The sequence below is a fragment of the Camellia sinensis genome, chromosome 1, assembly GCF_055761805.1.
Source record: "Camellia sinensis isolate YWXY chromosome 1, ASM5576180v1, whole genome shotgun sequence".
Taxonomy (NCBI): Eukaryota; Viridiplantae; Streptophyta; class Magnoliopsida; order Ericales; family Theaceae; genus Camellia; species Camellia sinensis.
In genome coordinates this window covers 18,787,103-18,794,120 of record NC_138961.1, presented here as the reverse complement: position 1 = coordinate 18,794,120, position 7,018 = coordinate 18,787,103, and positions in this window count along the sequence as shown.

Sequence of the window (7,018 nt, the reverse complement as noted above, 5' to 3'; positions counted from 1 at the left end):
TCTACTCGCGCATCCTTGTACATGCGCTGGAGAAGAGAGTTGGGCGTTGACCTGATGGAGCTCACTTGTTCTATTCTGCAATCGGTGAGCCAATTTTGTGACTACCATCACCGTCTCCATACAAGACATCAGTGTAAAATGATTGGCTTCTATGTCAGATTGAGCTGCCATGATTTGCTCAATTGACATCATAGGAAGGCTAGGAAGATGAATGACAAAAAGAGTAGGAGTAAAGGCATTCGGTCCAGCAGAGCTTATGGGATCGTTCAGGTCCGGAAATAGAGTGAGGGGACGGGATGAGGAAGCCATGGTTTAGAGGTGAGAGGTGTAAAAGAAATGAGTTGCAGAGAGATAGAAGAGAACAGACTGAGGTTTGGCCTCCTCCGTTCAGTTTTTTTTTTGTCTCTCGATAAGGAAGAAGAACAGAAGAGAGTGGTGAAGAAGAGATAGAAGAGAGTGCGGTGAAGAAAAAGAAGCAGATGAGTGTGATTAAGAAAAAGACTAAAGAGAAGAGGCTGAAGAGACGAAGACAATGAGGGAGAGATAGTCGAGGCGAGCAGCAATCGAGGAGAGCTGCTTTTGTCGGTCGGTTGACGCAAAAGTGAGACCGCATGTTCGACGCAATTTTCAACGAAAAAGAGAGGCGCGTGCAATTCATATATATATATATATATCTATATATATATTTATGTTTTGATTATCTATTTTTTGATGTTATTTATCACTATCATTTTCCTCTTCCTCCTCCTCCTCCTCCAGATTCTGATCCATGATTTCCTTTTGATAATGTCACAGGGGGATAAATTATATGATGTTATGTATTATGGTATTATTTTCAAATTATGGTATTATTTGAGAACTAATCTGATTATTATGTATTTATCATTTGATATCTTAGTCTTCTATCATGTTGTTAATTAAAGCTTATTTATTACACATGTGATAATCTATGTATTTAGAAATAAATTCAGGGAGCATGACTTGAGGGGGAGCCTTTCTTACTCCTAAATCAAATCAAAACATCATTGTGTGCCATCATAAAAAAGGGGAAGATTGTTAGACTTATTTATTTTGATGATTTATTTAATTATGTTTCAATTTATTTGAAAGAGAAAAATATAATCAAAATTTATTTTGATGATTTATTTGAAAGAGAAAAATATAATCAAAATTTATTTTGATGATTTTATGTTTTAATAAAATCAAAATTTATTGTGTCTCATTATTTCTCACCTAAACCTTTATCCTAAATGCTGTTAGAATGTATTTAATATTTGACTAAATTGGGAGTTCAAACAGCCCAAAACAAAGGTTCAAATAATCCAGCACAGCAGCAGGCCAAAAGGTTCAAGTGGAAGATATTCAAATTTTTAATGATGGAGAGGAAGAAATTCAAATTAGTAATGATAGAGTACAACGGCTATAAACGGATATAAATTCAAATGACTACAACGGCTATAAACGACTATAAATTCAAATGAATACAACGGCTATAAACGACTACAAAAACCTGAAAATATTCTTTGATTTATAATCACTCTCAGAAATTATACGCTAAGCCTTATAGCTTTAAATCCATCTTTTCTGTGTGAGGTTCACAAAAAAACCAGAGCTTCATTTTTATGTCTATCTTTGAGAGATAATTCTTGTAGCTTTCTGTGAAAGCAAAAATACCTTCTTTTCAACCTTGTAAGAGTGTAGTACACTCAGTGTTCTTGACTTAGAAAGTCAGTGTAAAATCTGTGGAGGATTGCTCTATCTGTGAAAAGGTTGCTAGCACCCTGTGAAGCTAGAGTATGGTGAAAAATCTCAAGTGAAGCTTGAGGAGTGGACGTAGGCCAAGTTGAAGCCGAACAACTATAAATTTGTTTGCCTCTCTCTCCCTTATCTCTTTATTTTATTTTAAATTGCCATAGCTGTATTTCACATTTTTACTGTGCTAAAATCATTAACTAACATAGTTGTTAAGACACTTGTTTTAATTATTTTTATTTCATTAATTATATTTATCTATTGTGCTAGTCATAATTTTTATTAGGGTATTATTAATTTTAATTATAAAAACCTAATTCACCCCCCTCTTAGGTTGTCTTTTAGGTAACAGCCGTCACAACCACCACAACCACCATACTACCACTACCGTACTACTGTGTCGCTACTACTACTACTACCACTACCGTTGGCTGCCACAATCGTCGTCACCACTACCACCACTATTGCAAAAACACCACCACCTTACCACCACCACTAAAATCACAACATTCTACTACCACCATTGTATTATCATTGATATCATCACCTCTGATGTCGTCGCTGCCAGCACCACCACCACTACGACTTATACCATTATTTTCACAACTATTAATATTATCATGATCTATATAAATTTTTAATTTGTTACTTAGCTTGTTAAAAAAATAAATAAATAATAAAAATTTATTCGATTCCATGAGTTTAATAGGCATAACTAAACATGAGAATGAGAATTATCATTCTATTCCTATGTCATTCTATGTTGGCAATTAAACAATGGAATGAAAATAGTCACCAGGGAAAGTTTTCCCTTTTGGAAAGATAAAAAGAGCTTGAAGGAAAATATATTGATTATCTGTCAGTTTTAATTGAGAAGAAGATTGTCCCTATGGTTCACTTGTTCAGGACATTGTAGATGAGAACGTTCAAGCACAGTTGGATTTGTGAGTCACTGTGGATGAAATTCAATAATGGAAAGTTTAAAATTTGGGGTTTCAATTGTAGCCATTCCAATGCATTTGAACCAGCCAATAAATGTTGGATTGGTGGAGGAGGTTGGTGTGACTAGGAACGGATTCAGAATTATCACTATGATGATGTGAACGTATGTTTAAGAGTGCAAACCTCTATAAATTTTAATTATTTAAGATTTTGCTACTATAATATATGATATTTTTAAAATTTTTGAGAGTGTGGTTGCCCCCACCCACACCCCCGTAGATTCATCCTTGGTGGCTATGGAGGTCAACAGAGACATAAATGGCAGACTCAATAGAGAAGACATAGCACAAGTAATAAGGAAAGTTGGGAAGGAGAAAACTGGGGAGGGATTTAAGAATTAAAGCTAGAGAATTTAGTGAGAAGATAAGAATGAAAAGAGAAGAAGAGATAGATGAGGTGGTTGAAGAGTTATTTCAACTTTTTGTAAATTGAAATATTTGGGCAATTAAAAGAGTTTTATAGATGCTTTGATTTGGTTTTGTTACTCTTCATACTTATTTTTTGAATTTGTTTTCATTTCTATTTGTATGAAGCCAAGGTATTTGTTGTAATACCCCTTAGTTTGGTGCGCTTTTGAAGTAGTTGATGGGTTTTGTTTGTCAAGATGACAAATTGGTTATACTATTTGTTCCTTTATTATTATTATTATTATTATTATTATTATTATTATTATTTCTATTGATTCATATATGTTAATACAACAATGATTAGTACAAATCTCAAAATTGGAAAGAGAAATTTCAACAAATATATGACAAATAATATCTTAACATAAGTAGAGAGATTCAAATCATTAACCTCCTAATAAAATACAAAAATTATGACTAAACAGGTCTTTATTATTATTGGTAAAAGTTTATTTCATTTTATTCGATTATACAAACTCATCATTGGTTTGCGAATTGCTCACAATTTTTGTTATTGTAATTCCAGCAATTCTCACTACAGGAAAAATGGGGTATTACAACGGTTCTTTTATGGCGTTTATGAAAACGCCACTATAAATTAACGAAACACAACGTTTTGAAAAACGTTGTCTCTGATCTCAGTGAAACAGAGCCGTATTGGGTCAATTTATTGATCGTCCAAACCTCCGTTTCTTTCAACTCAGTTTCTCTCTTTCTCGATCTCTACCACAACTCAATCTCCCTTTCTTTCAAAACCCTCGATTTGAAGCTCTCATTCTTAACCCTCAATTTAAAGCTCACTCTCTTTCGCTCAATTTCAAACACACACACTCTCGCTCGCTTACTCAATTGCAAACACATACACTCTCATTCTCAACCCTCAATTTGCTCGATTGCAAATTCTAAAACCCTCGATTAGTTTCTCACTCTCACACACCATGGTTTGCGCTTCATCAATCTGTGTCACTCCCAATTGAACTCTTTAGTTGTTCTTCATCGATCTCTGTCGCTCGAGGGCTTTGCTCTAACTGTTCTTCATTAAACTCAAACTCAATTTGTTCTTTATCCAATTGATCCATTCTTCATCAAAATCGATTTGTTCTTCATCAAATCGCAAATCCAAAATCCAAAATCGATCTTTTCTAGTTGATCTCTCTTGCTCTTATATCAGGTACATTTTTCATTCTCTACTTTCTCATTGTTAAATCTGCTGATTAACTCTATAATTTTTTCATTCTTTAGTTTAAAAAAAAAAAGCTAGTTTATATAATTTGTGATGATCCTGCTGTTCTAGTTCTTTAGATTATTTATGATTTTAGCATTGCAATCTGTTTAGGGGGAAAACTAGTTAATATTCACTTGATCCCTGTCTTGAATTGGATGTTGTGTTTCATTGCTTACTCAACGACTTCTCTTCTGAATATTTTGCTAGGATGATTCTCCAAGGAATCCACCATGGATACAATGTTGTATACTATTTCATTTTTCTAACCAGGTTGGTACTGACCTTGTTCTAAAGTAGGCAATGCTACCAAGTTATGTAGGCTTTTGTTAGTGTAGTCAATTTGTATGTATGTTGTGGTCACTAACTGGGGTTTTGAAAAGGTTTCGACACAGAACAGGTCAATGTATATTTTGTATCTATGATGGTCACAGTTGGATTTTGAATAGACCTAGAACAGTAGTATAGCTTAGTGGATATATGTTTTGAAAAGTGTCTATGAAGTTCCAATGGGTGTTAAGTGATGCCTACCACTATTAAGGAGCTTTTTGCATCTTGGGACAGAGGCTGCCTAGAGGGATTATATAAGAAGGCTTTGGGAGGCTACTCCATTATGCAAGTTTTGTTGTCCTTTGTGGAAAGACAGGATTAAAAAAATTTAATGTGAGAAATGGCTTATTCTTAAAAGGAATGATGCTTATTTTCATATATATATATATATATACATGTGGATTTGGATTTGGAAATTTTCCTTTCTCTTTTTCTTCTTTTCTATTGTTTTTGGGAGTATTGTATATTCTTATAGAGATGTAGAAGTTTTGACTCTCCAATAATATGATGGATTATATTTATACTAGGGGAACAAAAATTGGGAAGAGTAGGAAACACGGTGTTTGGTGTTGTTTTTTTTTTTTATGTGTATAATATGGGGGGAACACAATAGGAGAACTTTCGAGGGGATTAAATTTATAATTAAGTTAAGGAGTATGATTTTATCTCTTTTGTACAGTTGGCTCTTGGGTGGAGTAGATCCTTCCTTGAACAAAGTTTTGGATTTTGTAGTATCCTTTGACTAAAGTTTGAGGTACAATCGGCATAGATCTTTATCTTTATCTTTTTCTCCTTTTGTATACAGGTTGTACCCCATTGGTGTGTGCCTCTTCCATAAAAATGCTTGCTTACCAAAAAAAGGTTTTCACTTTGATATAAACATTTGAGTATATCCCCATTTTAGGTATCTCTTAATAAATTTCTACTTACCAAAAAAGAAAACTGAGGTGAAGTTAGCATAATTTTATGTGAATTTTGTGTAAATGATTTAGATAAGATAAACGCATTCAATAATGTTTACATAGTTTCGCTACATGTACTTAACTTCTTTCGTTTCATCGTTTAGTGGATGTACAAATTTTGGATGTAGAAAGTTGGTTGTATGTATGTGGTTTTCTACTCTTTGAAATTATATGTTTTTTCTCTATCAGAAAAGATATCCATGTTCCGTTGTCCGCATTGCTTGCTTAATTGATGTGATCCTTTCATTTGGTCCTTTATACACTATTAAAAGATATACTTTCAAATTCTATACATGTTACAAGCTGAGTCGTGCTTAATACTTGTGTTAGTAGTTTTTTTAATCCAATCCATTGTACATTTTCCCTATATTATCATGAGGTGTAAAAAATAGTTATATTGTTGAGCTTTTGGTAGCTTTTTGTCCCCTTTTATATCTAATAACATTCTATGTGGGGAAAGCCAATTTTCATATTCATTTGATTCTTTATCTCTTGGGAAAATGGCATGTTGAATTGAGTTGTTATTTGCATTTGTGTATGAGTAGGATACTAATTGCATACTCCATATTCCATATTCCTCTATGTGTTAGCCATTGTAACTCCATTAAAAAAATATGGAGTATTAAAAAATTCATTTTAAGTAAGAATCTTGTAGAATCTTCATTAGAGATACCTAGTCATCTTGATGAAGCTCTATATCATAATCTATCAGGAGCATTGTAGAAACTTTTAGTTTCTTCATTAATATGCTTTATGCTAGAAATGCTTCTAGTATGCCTGATAGTTCTGATTCAGGTTGCACCATCGGGATGCAAAAATCATGACAGTTGTTAATTTAGTAAGTAATTATCCATGCATGCATAAATAGTCGTAGACCCGTCCAAGAATCTTCATTAGAGATACCTAGTCATCTTTGATAAGGCTCTTCTTGGATTGTCCAGTTTGGACAGTTCAGGAGCGCAAGTCTATGTTGTAATTAGTAGTTTTACCGTTTAAATGTAGTCAATCTCGTAGAGATTTTGTGTAGTAGCTTCTCATGTTGTCTGAGCGCATACTAGACAAGGTGTAGAAATTGTGATGACCCTACCACATGTAGTAATTAGCGTTTAATTAATTAAGGAGATTGAATTTTAATTGCCCATTATTCTAATTTAATTTTGGGTCTACAAGAATTACTTAGTCTGAGGATTTATTTTGAAATTAGAAATTGAAAGCCTAAATGGCTCGAGAGAGTATAATTGGTGAATTGAATTATTTTAATTTCGAGTATCGGACCATATAGCAGTTTAATTAAATATTCGATTCAAATTTGTAAAGTTGAGATTTGATTAATTGGGTCCGAA